Source organism: Scyliorhinus canicula, chromosome 17 (genome assembly GCF_902713615.1).
Source record: "Scyliorhinus canicula chromosome 17, sScyCan1.1, whole genome shotgun sequence".
Classification (NCBI taxonomy): Eukaryota; Metazoa; Chordata; class Chondrichthyes; order Carcharhiniformes; family Scyliorhinidae; genus Scyliorhinus; species Scyliorhinus canicula.
The window spans coordinates 106,204,167-106,219,404 of NC_052162.1; the positions used below are offsets into that span (position 1 = coordinate 106,204,167).

Consider the following 15,238-nt stretch of genomic DNA (forward strand, 5'->3'; position numbering starts at 1 on the left):
GGAGGAAACCGGAGAACCCGGAGGAAACCCACGCACACAGGGGGAGGACGTGCAGACTCCACACAGACAGTGACCCAGCCGGGAATCGAACCTGGGACCCTGGAGCTGTGAAGCATTTATGCTAACCACCATGCTACCCTGCTGCCCCTAATGTGTACAATGTGTACCCTGTGTTTCCCTATTATGTATTTTCTTTTCTTTACGTGTCCTTAATGATCTGTTGAGCTGCTCGCAGAAAAATACTTTTCACTGTACCTCGGTACACGTGACAATAAACAAAATCCAAATACCTGTAATCTTGAGGTCACAAAGCTCTCATTAAGTCTTGTTCACCCTCACCCCTGTGCTCACTGATCTCCAAAGGTTCTGGTTAAGAAGCATAAAATGTTTACATTTCTCCTACTCACACATCTCTCCATGATCTCACGCCTCCCTGTCTCTGTAATTTCCTCCAGCCTCACAATCATAGGGCGCGATTCTCTGAGGCCACGCCAGTTGGGAGAATCGCCGGCTGCGCCATTATCTCGTGCAACGCCGGTCCGACGCCAGGGGCTGGTTTAGCTCACAAGGCTAAATCGCTGGCTTTTAAAGCAGACCAAGCAGGCCAGCAGCACGGTTCAATTCCCGTACCAGCCTCCCCGGACAGGCGCCGGAATGTGGCGACTAGGGGCTTTTCACAGTAACTTCATTGAAGCCTACTCGTGACAATAAGCGATTTTCATTTTTTCATTTCATCCTGCCATTCTTCCAACCGGCGAGAACGGCCCCATCGAGTTCTAAGCCGCGCCAGCCGGCGAATCACCCGAGACACTCAAAATGGCGATTCTCCGGTACCCCCGCTATTCACCGCCCCGGATGTTCCGAGCGGTCGCTCCGACTCAACAAGTTCCTGGCGGCGCCGTCCACACCTGGTCGCTGCCGGCGGGAAATGTGTGGGAACGCTAGGGGGCGGCCTCTGTGGGTGTGGGGGGGGGGGGGGGGGGTCCTTCACCGGGGGGGCCTCCGCTGGGGTCTGGCCCACGATCGGCGTCCACCGATTGGCGGGCCGACCTCTCTAAAGGAGGACCTTTCCTCCACCGCCCTGCAAGATCCATCCGCCATCTTCTAGCAGGGCGGCCTCGGGGACGACGGCAACCGCACCTGCGCGGGTTGGCGCCGGCCAACCCGCGCATGTGCAGGTGACTTCATTTACGCGATGCCAGCCGCATTATTTACGTGGCGCCGCTTTTTACGTGGCGCCAAGGCCCAGCGCAAGTAAAATACACGACGCCGCTCCTAGCCCCCCAGGAGCGGGAGAATAGGGGACTGGGAGCGAGCTCCGACGCCGGAGTGAAACACTCCGGTTTTCATTCCGGCGTCGGGACTTTGTCTCCATTTCAGAGAATCGCGCCCATAGAGTTTTATAGCACAGAAAGGCACTTTGGCCCATCAAGTCTGCACCGGTCATCAAGCACCTATCTATTCTAATCCCATTTTCCAGCACTTGTTTTATAGCCTTGTATGCTGTGGCATTTCAAGTGCTCCTTCAAGGACGGCACGGTGGTTAGCACCGCTACCTCATGGTGCTGAGGACCCGGGTTCGATCCCGGCCCCGGGTCACTGTCTGTGTGGAGTTTTCACATTCTCCCCGTGTCTGCAGGGGTTTCATCCCCACAACCCAAAAGATGTGCAGGTTAGATGGATTGGCCACGCTAAAATTGTCCCTTAATTGGAGAAAAAAAAGAATTGGGTACTCTAAATTTATAAATAAATAAATCCTTCTTCAATATTGTGAGAATTCCTGCCTTTACTACCCTTTCAGGCAGTGATTTCCAGATTCCCACCACCCTCTTGGTGAAAAAGATTTTCCTTAAATTGGTTGCAAATACCTGGCTATTACCTTAAATCTATGCCTCCTGGTTATCGACCCTTCTATTAAGGGGAAAGGTTTCTTCCTATCTACCATATCTATGTCTCTCATAATTATGTGTACCTCAATAAGGTTCCCCCCTCAGCTTTCTCTGCTCTAAGAACTCCACCCTAACCAGCCTCTCTTCATAGCGAAAACGCTCAAGCCCAGGCAACATCCTGGTGAATCTCCCTTGAATCCTCCAGTGCAATCACATCTGGTCACCAGTGTGGTCACCAGAACTGCACACAGTACTCTAGATATGGCCTAACGAGTGTATTATGCAGCTCCATCAAACCTTCCTACTCTTATATTCTGCGCCTCGGTTAATAAAGGCAAGTATCCCATATACCTTCTTAACCACCTTATCTACCTGTCCTGCTGCCTTCGGGGATCTTTTGACATGCACCCCAAGGTCACTCAGCTCCTCTGTACTTCCTAGCATCATGCCGTCCACTTTGGACACATCCTGTCTTATCCTATTAAAATTGGCGTTGCCCCAATTCAGAACCTATAGTTTTGGTCCATTTTTGTCCTTTTTCATAACTACCTTAAATCATACTGAAATGCTCCCCTGCTGACACTTCTACCACCTTTCTAACTTCATTCCCTAAAACTAGGTCAAGTACCACCTCTTCTCTTGTAAAGCTTTCCACGTTCTGGCTCAAAAAGCTCTCCTGGATGCACAAATAAGAATTCTGCCCCCTCTCAACCTTTCCCAATTAATTTTGGGGAAGTTGAAATGACCTGCTATTGGGTTATGGGGATAGGGTGGAAGTGAGGGCGTAAGTGGGTTGGTGCCTCGATGGGCCGAATGGCCTCCTTCTGCACTGTATAGAACATTACAATGCAGTACGGGCCCTTCAGCCCTCGATGTTGCGCCGACCTGTGAAACCATCTGAAGCCTATCTGACCTACACTATTCCATTTTCATCCATATGTCTATCCAGTGACCACTTAAATGCCCTTAAAGTTGGCGAGTCTACTACTATTGCAGGCAGGGCGTTCCACACCCCTACTACTATAATGGCCTCAATCATATGGCCTCAATTGAGGAGCCTGCTAACATATCATCCCTCCTCATTGTGGTGATTGACTGCTTGATTAATTTTCTTTTAAAACATATTTTTATTCTCTTTTTTTACATTTTCTTCCAAATTTACACCCAACAACAAACAATAATTAGTAACAAATGCAATGTCAATCCCCATATCAATAACAACGATCCAATCTTCCCACCAAACCCCCAAACATTAGACTGCATGTTAACATAAACAAATGACAAAAAGGAATCAGGAATCGGCCATAGTCACCATTCGCACACACAGCCACCCTCCCACAACCCTCCCAGCACCCCACCCCCTAATTTTCGATGTAATCCAATTCTCAAAAGTGCATAATGAATAACGCCCATGAATTGTAGAACCCCTCCTCCTTCCCCTCAGTTCAAATTTGACCTTCTCAAGAGTCAAGAATTCCAGCAGGTCCCCCCGCCACGCCAGGGCATGGGGTGGAGAGGTTGATCTCCACCCTAGCAAGATCCGCCTTCCGACGATCAACGAGGCGAAGGCTACATCTGCCTCCGCACCAGTTTCTAACCCCGGCAAGTCCGACAACCCGAATTTGGCCTCCCAAAGGCCCGGGTCCAGTTTCACATGCACCGCTTTAGAGATTACCCTAAAAACCTGCTTCCAGTAATCCTCCAGCTTTGGACAGGACCAAAACATATGAACGTGGTTTGCGCCCCCCCCCCCCCCCCCCCCCCCCCTGCAAAGTTCACACACATCTTCTACCCCTCAAAGAGCCGGCTCATCCTCGCCCTTGTAAGGTGCGCTCTATACACCACCTTCAGCTCGTACTAACCTCATACATGAGGTGTAGGCGTTCACTCTCTGGAGCACCTCACACAAGAACCCCTCCTCCATACTCTCTCCCAACTCTTCCTCCCACTTTGCCTTGATCCCTTCCAGCGACACCTTCCCCTCTTCCAAAATAGCCCCGTAAACCACGGACACTACCCCCTTCTCCAGTCCCCCTGTTGTCAGCACCTCCTCCAGCAATGTGGAAGCCGGCTGTACTGGGAAGCTCTGTATCTCCTTTCTGGCAAAGTTTCAAACCTGCATGTATCTAAATATATCCCCCTGCTCCAGCCCATACTTAACCCCCAGCTCCCTCAATCCTGCAAACCAACCCCCAAGAAACAAATCTTTTAGTGCCCTAATTCCTTCTCCTCCCATCTCCGAACAATTCCACTTCCTTGGCTCAAATCTGTGGTTCCCTGAATTGGCATTTCCCTTGACCGTTCCCCTAACCCGAACTGCTGTCGAAACTGCCTCCAAATTCTCAACAAAGCTATTACTGCCGGACTCCCTGAGTATCTCCCCGGGGACGTCGGGAGCGGCGCTGTGACTAGTGCCTTCAATCCCAACCCCATACACAAACTCTCCTCCGTTCTGATCCATTGGGAGTCAACCCCTCTGACACAGCTCCGTACCTTCTCCACATTCACCGCCCAGTAATAATACATCAGGTTCGGAAGACCCAAACCCCCTGCCTGCCTTCCTCTCTGCAGTAGCACCTTACTAATTCTGGCCACATTCCCTCCCCATATGAGCGAGGTTTCAACTGTACGGGTGAGGTGTTGAAGGCAGTTGTCTGGGAGGCTATAAAGGCGGTGGTAAGGTGTGAAGTGATCTTGTTTAAGGCCAGGGTTGACAAAGAGGAGAGGCTGGAGCCGCAGAGGGTAATAGATGAGATGTTGGAGGTAGACAGGAGTTATGCAGAAGATGGGGACCCAGCAAAGTTGGAAAAGAGGAAGGAACTACAGGCGAGATTAGACCGACTATCTACCAGGAAGGCGGTGCGCCAACTGAGGCGAGCAAGGGGTGCAGTTTATGAACATGGAGATAAGGCTAGCAGGTCAGATCCGGAGGGAGGCAGCGGTAAGGGAAATTGTTCAGGTGAGGGACAGGGCAGGGAAGTTGGTGGTGGCTCCGGATCTGATCACAAGGTCTTTGAGGAATTTTATGAGAGGTTACACAGGTCAGAGCCAGCCGAGGGAGACCGGGAGATGCAGGAATTTCTAGATGGGTTAGAGTACCATAGGCTAGGGGAGGGGGACAGGGCTACGTTAGAAGGAGCGATAGTGGAGCAGGAGATAAAAGATGCGATTGGGAGGATGCAGTCAGGGAAGGTGACAGGGCTGGATGGGTTTCCGGTGGAATATTATTAAAAATTCAAGGAAAAGCTGGCACCCCTGATGGTGGGGGTGTTTGAAGAGACATAGAACATAGAACAGTACAGCACAGAACAGGCCCTTCGGCCCTCAATGTTGTGCCGATCAATGATCACCCTACTCAACCCCACTTATCCACCCTATACCCGTAACCCAACAACCCCCCCCTAACCTTACTTTTTAGGACACTACGGGCAATTTAGCATGGCCAATCCACCTAACCCGCACATCTTTGGACTGTGGGAGGAAACCCACGCACACACGGGGAGGACGTGCAGACTCCGCACAGACAGTGACCCAGCCGGGAACCGAACCTGGGACCCTGAAGCTGTGAAGCATTTATGCTAACCACCATGCTACCGTGCTGCCCAAAATAGGGATAGGGAAGAGGGTGTTGTCACAAACTTTGGGGCAGTCATCGATTTCCCTGTTGCTAAAAAAAGATAAGGACCCATATCACTTTTGAACGTGGACACAAAAGTATTGGCGAAGGTACTGGCGGGTAGGCTGGAGGAGTGCCTCCCGAAGGTGAAGATCAGATGGAGTTCGTGAGAGGGAGGCAGCTCTTTTCAAACGTTAGAAGTGTATTGAACGTGGTTATGGCACCGGCGGAGGGGAAGGAAACAGAGATGGTTGTGGCATTGGACGCTGAGAAGGCGTTTGTCCGGGTAGAATGGGGGTACTTGATGGCAGTTCTGGAGCGGTTTGGGATTGGGCCAAGATTTGTGAACTGGATAAAGCTCCTATATAAGGAGCCGAGGGCGAGTGTTCGCACAAACAACATCAGCTCGAGATACTTTTCTCTCCACCTTGGGACTAGGCAGGGATGTCCTATGTCCCCCCCCCTGCTGTTTGCACTCGCAATTAAGCCGTTGGCCATCGCATTAAGAAGTTCGGGGGTATAGAAAGGAATAGTGCGGGGACTCACTTGAGGTACCTGGGGGTGCAGGTTGCCCAGGAGTGTGGTTGGGGGGGGGGGGGGGGGGGGGGGTCTACGCGGGTACAACATTTCTAGTTTGGTGAGGAGAGTGAAAGCCGATCTGGCAAGGCGAGATGGTCTCCATCTGTCACCGGCGGGTCGGGTACAGGCGGTTAAAATGAATGCGTTGCCGCGATTTCTGTTTATTTTCCAATGCCTGCCGATTTTCGTGCCAAAGGCTTTTTTCAGAGAGATGGAGGGAATGATTACTCTGTTCATATGGGGAGGGACGCTGGCCAGAGTTAGAAAGGTGCTGCTACAGAGGAGAAGGGGGTTTGGGTCTTCCGAACCTAATGTATTACTACTGGGCGGCAAATGTGGAGAAGGTGAGGTTCTGGGTCAGAGAGGTTGATTCCCAGTGGGTCAGAATGGAGGAGGGTTTGTGCAGGGGGTCAGGATTGAAGGCACTAGCAACAGCGCCACTCCCGATAGCTCCGGGGAAATACTCAGGGAGTCCGGTAATAATAGCTTCATTGAAAATTTGGAGGCAGTTTTGCCAACACTTCGGATTGGGGGCAGGGTCAAGGGAAATGCCGATTCGGGGGAACCACAGATTTGAGCCAGGGAAGTGGGATGGAAATTTTCAGAAATGGGAGAAGAGGATTAAGACACTAAAAGATTTGTTTCTTTGGGGTCGGTTTTCAGGATTAAAGGAGCTGGAAGCGAAGTATGGGCTGGAGCAGGGGGAAATGTTTAGGTACATGCAGGTTCGAGATTTTGCCAGAAAGAGCTTCCTGGTGGAGCCAGCCTCCACACTGCTCGAGGAGGTGCTGACGACAGGGGTACTGGAGAAGGGGATAGTGTCGGCAGTTTACAAAGCTATTTTGGAAGAGGAGAAGGCACCACTGGAAGGGATCAAAGCAAAATGGGAGGAAGAGTTGGAAGAGGATATGGAGGAGGGGTTCTGGTGTGAGGTGCACCGGAGAGTGAACGCCTCCACCTTGAGGTTGGGGCTGATACAGCTGAAGGTGGTAAACAGATCACACCTCACGAGGACCAGGGTGAGCAGATTCTTTGAAGCAGTAGAAGATGTGTGTAAACGTTGCGGGGGCCGCTAATCACGTTCACATGTTTTGATCCTGTCCAAAGCTGGAGGATTACTGGAAGGAGGTTTTTAGGGTAATTTCTAAAGTGGTGCATGTGAAACTGGACCCAGGCCCCCGGCAGGCCATATTTGGGGTGTCGGACCAGCCAGGGTTGGAAACACGTGCAGTGGCAGATGTTCTCACCTTCGCCTTCATCACCCAAAGGCGGTTCCTGATGGGTTGGAGAGAAACCTCTCCACCCTATGTTCTGGCGTGGCGGGGGGACCTGTTGGAATACTTGACTCTTGAGAAGGTTAAGTTTGAACTGAGGGGAAGGATGGAGGGGTTCTACAATTCATGGGCATTATACATTATGCACTTTCAAGAACTGGATAACATCGAACATTAGTTGGGGGGGTGGGAGAGTGTGTGTGTGTTTGGGTGATTTCTGATTCCTTTTTGTCATTTGTTTATGTGAACATGCGGGCTAATGTTTGGGGTTTGGTGGGACGTCCGGTGCGGCGGCATGGAGTGACGACAGCATTTCGGGTGGCTCCGCGCAGTCTCCGGCACTTCGGGCTTATCTGCACAATCGAAGGGAAACTTTTTATTTTTTAAAAAAGAAGCAAAAATCGGATGTCCTCAGCAGAAGAACTGGCCGTGGAGTTTGGGGCCTGAGCACCTAGGCGAGGGAGTAGAGGGGCCGATAAGTGTGGCTCAGGCAAGTTCAAGCAGGGGACAAGCCGGGCCAGTGCAGGGCTCAGATCCAGGCAGCCAGATCAGGAACACCAAGTTCACCAACCTCCCCGAGAGAAAGAGAAGAAAAGTATTTAAGTAAACTAATGAAGACTTCCGGTGGCGGCCATGCGCAGATAGGTCGCGTTTCCGGCAGCTCCTGCCGCTAACGGACGGCCCCTTTTCGAAGCAAACTGGCGGGCAAACGGCGCTAGAAGGCTCCCCACAGCAGTTTATGGAGGGGACCAAGAGCAGGACGGCCAAACAAACAACCAGCAAGAAGCGGCAGGAACAGGCCCGGGATCAGAAAATGGCGGCCGGCTTGAATCAGGCAGCATGGGCCCAGTGGTCGCGGGAACAGCAGGAGTTTCTTAGAAGCTGCTTTGCTGACCTGAAAACGGAGATGCTGGCCCCAATGACGGCCTCTATGGAGAAAATGGTTGAGACCCAGAAAATGCAGAAGGTGGCAATCAATGAGATTGAGAAAAAGGTCTCGGATAACGAAGACGAGATACTGGGCCTGGCCGTCAAGGTGGAGGCACACGACGCCCTACAAAAGAGGTGGCAGGAGAGGTTGGAAGACCTTGAAAACAGGTCCAGGAGACAGAACCTGCACATTCTGGGCCTGCATGAAGGTGCGGAGGTGTCGGACGCGAGTGCATTCGTGAACACGTTATTGAGGTCCCTGATGGGGCCAAAAGCATTCCCTCGGCCTCTGGAACTGGATGGGGCGTACAGAGTCCTTGCAAGGAAGCCTAAAATGAATAAACCGCCGAGGGCCATGGTGGTACGGTTCCACCGCTTATCAGATAACGAACGAGTCCTGCGATGGGCTAAAAAGGTGCGGAGCAGCAGATGGGAGAGCAGAGTAATCCGCATCTACCAAGACCTGGGAGCAGAACTGGCCAAGAGGCGCACTGGATTCAACCGGGCTAAGGTGGCCCTCCACAGCAAAGGGGTGAAGTTCAGGCTGCTGCATCCAGCGAGGCTGTGGGTCACGTATAAAGATCGCCACCATTACTTTGATACACCGGATGAGGCGTGGAATTTCATTAAGCAAGAAAAGTTGAACTCGAACTAAAGGACAGCCACACTGGGATGTTACTCTGGTGCGGACGGTAATTGCCGAGTAGCCGGAGGCAGCTTCATTATGTTGTCTCCTCTTATTTTTGTTTGTTCCCTGTTTCTTTGGCCATGTTTTCGGCTTTTGTAGAACTCTGCCGCAGAGGGAGGAGGGGGGCCCTACACGTGGGGCTGCTCTCCTGGACGCTGGGGCCGTGTCTTTGATGGGGCCAGGTTTGCGCCCGGGGTTCGCTCTTTGTGTCGCTGGGGGGAGGGGGCGGAAAATGTTCTTTGGGGGCCGTTGAAGCTGATAAGTTGGGCTTTCCATAGAGGGGAGGGGCCCAAAAAATGAGGCATCTGAGTAATCGGAGACAGAGGTGGGAGCGGCCGAGGTCAGCAAGGGTCAGCTGACTCACGGAAGCATAATGAGGGGAGAGCCAGTGTCAAGCGGGTGCCTGACTTGGGGGTTTGGGATCATGGGTTGCTGGGGGGGGGGGGGGGGGGGGGGGGGAGGGGGGGGGGGGGGGGAGGAGGAGGGTGGGATGCTGCTTGGCTAACAGAAAAGGTGCCAACTTGGGGGAATAGAGGGAGAGGGGGGCCTCCAATGGGAGGGCGAATAAGCGGGGGATGCGGGCTCATGGCTGGCCGAAAAAAGGGAGATGACATCGCGCGACAATCACCAGGCAGGAATGTTCCCTTCCAGTCGGGGAACACTTCAGCAGTCAAGGGCATTCAGCCTCTGATCTCCAGGTAAGCGTTCTCCAAGGCGGCCTTCAGGACGCGCAACAACGCAGAATCGCCGCGCAGAAACTTATAGCCAAGTTCCGCACACACGAGTGCAGCCTCAACCAGGACCTGGGATTCATGCTGCATTACATTCATCCCCCACCATCTGGCCTGGGCTTGTGAAATCCTACCAACTGTCCTGGCTAGAGACAATTCACACCTCTTTAACCTGGGGTTACCCCTATCTTTGTATGTGTAAAGATTTAATTACCTGCAAATGCTCGCATTCTAAGCATTGTCGGGCATCTTTGAATTTGTCTGTATATGTTTCTGGAACATACCTCTTCATTCACCTGAGGAAGGAGCAGTGGTCCGAAAGCTAGTGTTTGAAACAAACATGTTGGACTTCAACCTGGTGTTGTAAGACTTCTTACTGTGCTCACCCCAGTCCAAGGCCGGCATCTCCACATCATGATTACCTGGTCTGGCGTACATGTGATTCCAGACCCACAGCAATGTGGTTGATTCTGAACTGCCACTTCAAGGGTAATTAGAGATGGGCAGTAAATGCTGTCACAGCCTGCAATGCCCACATCTGTTGAATTAATTTTTAAAAAGGTGAAATATGAGTGTGAGCTACCTGTAATATAAATGAAGATTGCAAGAGTTTGTTTTCGATATATAAACGGTAAGAGAGAGGCACGAATGGACATTGGACCACAGAGGCTGGAGAAGAAGTAATGGGGAACAAAGAAATGGCAGAGGAATATGGATAGTTACTTTGCATCAATCTTCACAGCGGAAGACACCAGTGGCATACCAGATCTTCAAGAGAATCAGGGGGCAGAGGTGAGTGTAGTGGCCATCACTAAGGAAAAGGTGCTGGGGAATCTGAAAGATCTGAATTAGGCCATTTTCCACTGAAAAGATGGACATAGGAATTTAAAATGGGGAAAGCTCACTCCAAAGTGTAACAAATACATTGTACAGGTAGTCAGAAATAAGTGCACTGACAGACAATATAAGACCACAAGACGTGGAAGCAGAATTAGGCCCATCGAGCCTGCTCCGCCATTCAATCATGGCTGATATGTTTCTCATCTCCATTTTCCTGCCTCATCCCCATAACCACTGATCCCCTTATTACTGAAGAACCTATCTATCTCGGTCTTAAAGACACCCAGTGACTTGGCCCCCATAGCCTTCTACAGCAATGAGTTCCACAGATTCACCACCCTCTGACTGAAGAAATTCCTTCTCATCTGTTTTAAAGGATTGTCCCTTCAGTCTGTACTCATGCATGCAGAACACGGCTATCAGTTTCTGCACGGCGATTCTGCGTTATCGTGCGTCCTGAAGGCCGCCTTGGAGAACGCTTACCCAAAGATCAGAGGTTGTATGCCCTTGACTGCTGAAGTGTTCCCCGCCTGGAAGAGACCATTTCTGCCTGGCGATTGTCACACGATGTACGTTCATCTGCTGTTGCAGCGTCTGCATGGTCTCCCCAATGTACACGCCTCAGGACATCCTTTCCTGCAGCGAATGTCTACCTCATACGCGATCTATCTCATACTCTGCAGGAAAGAATCCTTGTTCAGGATTCTCTTAAGGTTAACATGCAGGTTCAGTTGGCAGTAAGGAATGAAAATACAATGTTAGCATTCAGGTTGAGAGGGCTAGAATACAAAAGCAGGGATATACTGCTGAAGCTCTGTAAGGCTCTGGTCCCATTTGGAATATTGTGAGCATTTTCGGGTCCAGTATCTAAGGAAGAGGGTGCTGGCCTTGAAGGGGGGGCGTCCAGAGGAGGTTCACAAGAATAATCCCTGGAATGAAGAGCTTGTGATAGGAGATGCGGTTGAGGACTCTGGGTCTGTACTTGATGGAGTTTAGAAGGATGAGGGGAGATCTTATTGAAACTCATGGAATACTGAGAAGCCCAAATAGACTGGAAGTGGCGATGTTTTCACTATTAGGAGAAACTAGAACGCGAGGGCACAGTCTCAGACTGATGGGCTGATCCTTTAAAACTTAGATGAGGAGGGCTTTCTTCAGTTAGAGGATGGTGAATCTGTAGAACTCACTGCTGCAGAAGGCTGTGGAGGCGAAATCACTGAATGTCTTTATAGATAGAATTTTCATTGAATTTACAGTGCAGAATGAGGCCATTCAGCCCGAGTCTGCACCGGCCCTTGGAAAGAGCACCCTACCCAAGCCCACACCACCACCCAATTCCCATAACCAGTAACCCCACCCCACCTTTTGGACACTAAGGGCAATTTAGCATGGCCAATCCACATAACCTGCACATCTTTGGGCTGTGGGAGGAAACCGGAGCACCCAGAGGAAACGCACGCAGACATGGGGCGAACGTGCAGACTCCGCACAGACAGTGACCCAAGCCAGGAATCAAACCTGGGACCCTGGAGCTGTGAAGCAACTGTGCTAACCACTATGCTACCCATTAAGGCAACGATAGGAAGGTTCTTCATTAATAAGGGGATCGGGGTCACGAGAAGGCAGGAGAATGGGGGATGAGAAACACATCAACCAAAATCAAATGGTATCGCAGACTTAATGGGCCAAATAGCCTAATTCTGCTCCTATATCTTATGATTTTATGGATCTTAGTCCGAGCTATTTTCACTTACTCTAATTCTGGATTCCGGAAAATTCTCAATTTTTATTGTTCCATCCTTGCTCACAACTGTTGTACATACCCGCACCCCCCCCCCCCAATCCCCCCATCCCCCCCCCCCCCCCCCCCCCCAATCCCCCCATCCCCCCCCCCCCCAATCCCCCCCCCCAATCCCCCCATCCCCCCAATCCCCCCCCCCCCCAATCCCCCCCCCAATCCCCCCCCCCCCCCATCCCAATCCCCCCCCCCCCATCCCAATCCCCCCAATCCCCCCATCCCAATCCCCCCATCCCCCCCATCCCCATATAGAGATGGCGACCACACATGCGCACTGCTGCACATTGCTTTACATAAAGATGGGGCCGTTAATCCTGGTTTGACATCCGGGGAAAAGGCCGCAGCCACCAAATCGGTGCAAATATGGAGCGGGAACTTCGTATTCGCATTTTGCGGCCGACAGAAAATTTTTATGAAACCTTCCCGCCCACTTTCCGGTTCCGTTCTCCCTCACCCACCCGCTGCCGTGGCTCCTCCTTTGATCTCCTTGCTGATCCGATACGATCGCCTCTGTCCTTGCAGCATACGATTTGCGCATGCTCGTGTCAGAGCTCGTCTGCCCATGCTCGAGAACCTCCCGCAGTGAAGATAGAGCATGTTCTGGTTCTCGGTGGGTGCTGGGTAACCGCACCGCCATTGAGGATCAATAGTATTAAAGTCAAGATGATATTTTGGGATCCGATATGGTTGAAGCGAAAGGTATGAACTTATTCCGTCAATTTATACATATGTAAAAACATACAAATTAGGAGTAGGCCACTCGGCCCCTCAATTCTGCTTTGGCATTCAATGTGGTCATGCTGATCTGATTATATTTTCAACTTCACATTCCTGCCTACCCCGATAACCTTTCATCGGCTTGCTTATCAAAAATCTTTCTAGTTCTGCCTTTAAAATATTCAGACTCCCCTTCCACTGCCTTTTGAGGAAGTGAGTTTCAAAGATTCATGCCTCTCTGACAGAAAAAAATGTTCTCATCTATGTCTTAAATGGATGACACCTTATTTTTAAACAGTGACCCCGAGTTCTAGATTGTCCCAAAGAGGAACCATGCTCTCCATTTCCACCCACCCTGCCAAGGCCCTTCAGGATCTTATAAATTTTGATCAAGTCACCTCTTATTCTCCTGAGCTCTAGAGGATACAAATCCCAAATGTTCAGCTGTTCTCATAAAGCAGCCCGCCCATTCCTGATATTTGACTAGAAACCCTTCTCTGAACTGTTTCTAAAATGTTTAAATATTTCTATAAATATGGAGACCAATACTGTAAACAGTACTCCAGATGTGGTCTGATGAATCTGTTATCTGGTATATGTCCATATGTGAGGAAAGAGAGAGGTAAAGATGGGGCAGGGTAATGAATGAGGATAACATGCACCTTCTCCCTCCATCTTTTACATTGGATGTCACCAACACATGTTTTTCCCCAAGCAACCTTATCACTGGGGATTTTGCTAATGAGTGTTCATTATTCATCAAGGTCAGTCCCCATGTTTTGACTCAAGAAATTTACACTGGTGGCTGGATTAAAAAGAATTGGCAAAAATCTGCTTGATGTGTCAATCGGGTAGATATACAAAAACCATTTCATCTGGTGTGGGAATTGAGAAGAAGGGGCATCATCTTAATGTTAGAGCTTGGCAATTTATCAGTAAAATCAAGCAGAGGTCTTCACACACATTGGATTATAAATGTGGAACTTTCACCCCCAAAAGGCTGTGGTAGCTGTGGGTTATTTGGAGCCATGAAGACTGAGATGGATGGAGAGTTTCATCAGGGGTGACATGGTGACACAGTGGTTAGCACTGCTGCCTCACTGCGCCAGGGACACAGTTTCAATTCTGACCTTGGATGCCTGTGTGTAGTTTGTATGTTCTGCTTGTGTCTGTATGGATTTCCTCCAGGTCCAAAAAGGTGCAGGATGGGGGGATTGGCCATACTAAATTGCCCCATAGTGTCCATGAAAAAGGTTAGGTAGGATTATGGAGATAGGGTGGGGTGTGGGCTCGGGTGGGGTAATCCTTTGGAGAGTCGGTGCAGATTCGATGGGCCAAATGGCCTGTTTCTGCACAGTAGGTATTCCATGAATAAATGTTTCATGGACTATGTAATGAAGGTAAATGGGCGTTCAGAAACTGATCATCCCTGAATGAAAGAGCAGCTTTGAGCGGCTGAATGGATGTATCTTCCAGTATCTTTTCATTTCATTTCAGTATGTAATAGTGCTGTGGGGGACCTATAAATTCCTCCACATAGTGAAAAGCCATTAGGTCTCAACACGTATTCAACAGGAAAGTCATGTCAAGGCAAAAACCAACATGTCTCTCTGAGTCCAGTTTTCTGCTCCCTCTGTCCAGAACTGTCTGCAGCTCCTGCACACAGAAGTAGAATTTCAAAAGAAGGAAGGAAACTGTCAGCATTTAAAAGATATTGACAAATAACAAGGTGGGTCTCGGAGAGTTGGAATCGTTCTTTATTCTTGAGATGTTGGACATCAAACTCTCCTGTCAATATAGAGCTGCATTGTAGAGCCGGTATCATCTTTGAAAGAGCCGCCAATTAGTCCCACACTCCCGCCCTTCTCCCCAGAACCCTCCAAATTTACCTTTCAACTAAAGATCCAATTGAACTATCGCAAGTTCATATGGAATCTGCTCCCACCTTTCAGGTAGTAAATTCCAGATCATAACTCACTGAATACAAATTCTTTCCTCTTCTCCTCTATTTTGCCAATTGTTTCTTGTGAATTGTTTACTTGTTCTCTTGTTGTTAAGAACATTTATCGAGTGAATTCAAATTTGAATTTGAACCAAGTTTGTAGTGTGATGCTCCACGCACACAGTGAAGGTAGGAGAGATGCTGTGGGGAATACACTGTGGACATTTTTAGAGA

The 15,238-nt window shown here is 50.1% G+C and overlaps 1 protein-coding gene across 1 annotated transcript in view; it reads right to left on the reverse strand.

Annotated features, from left to right (window-relative positions):
• LOC119951504 (gastrula zinc finger protein XlCGF57.1-like) overlaps positions 1-12,866 on the reverse strand; it is a 43,143-nt gene extending 30,277 nt beyond the window's left edge. Inside the window, exon 1 of the mRNA XM_038774710.1 lies at positions 12,804-12,866. The gene's annotated coding sequence lies outside the window, so the exon portion shown is untranslated. The remainder of the gene's footprint in view (positions 1-12,803) is intronic.
• Positions 12,867-15,238: the final 2,372 nt, after the last annotated feature.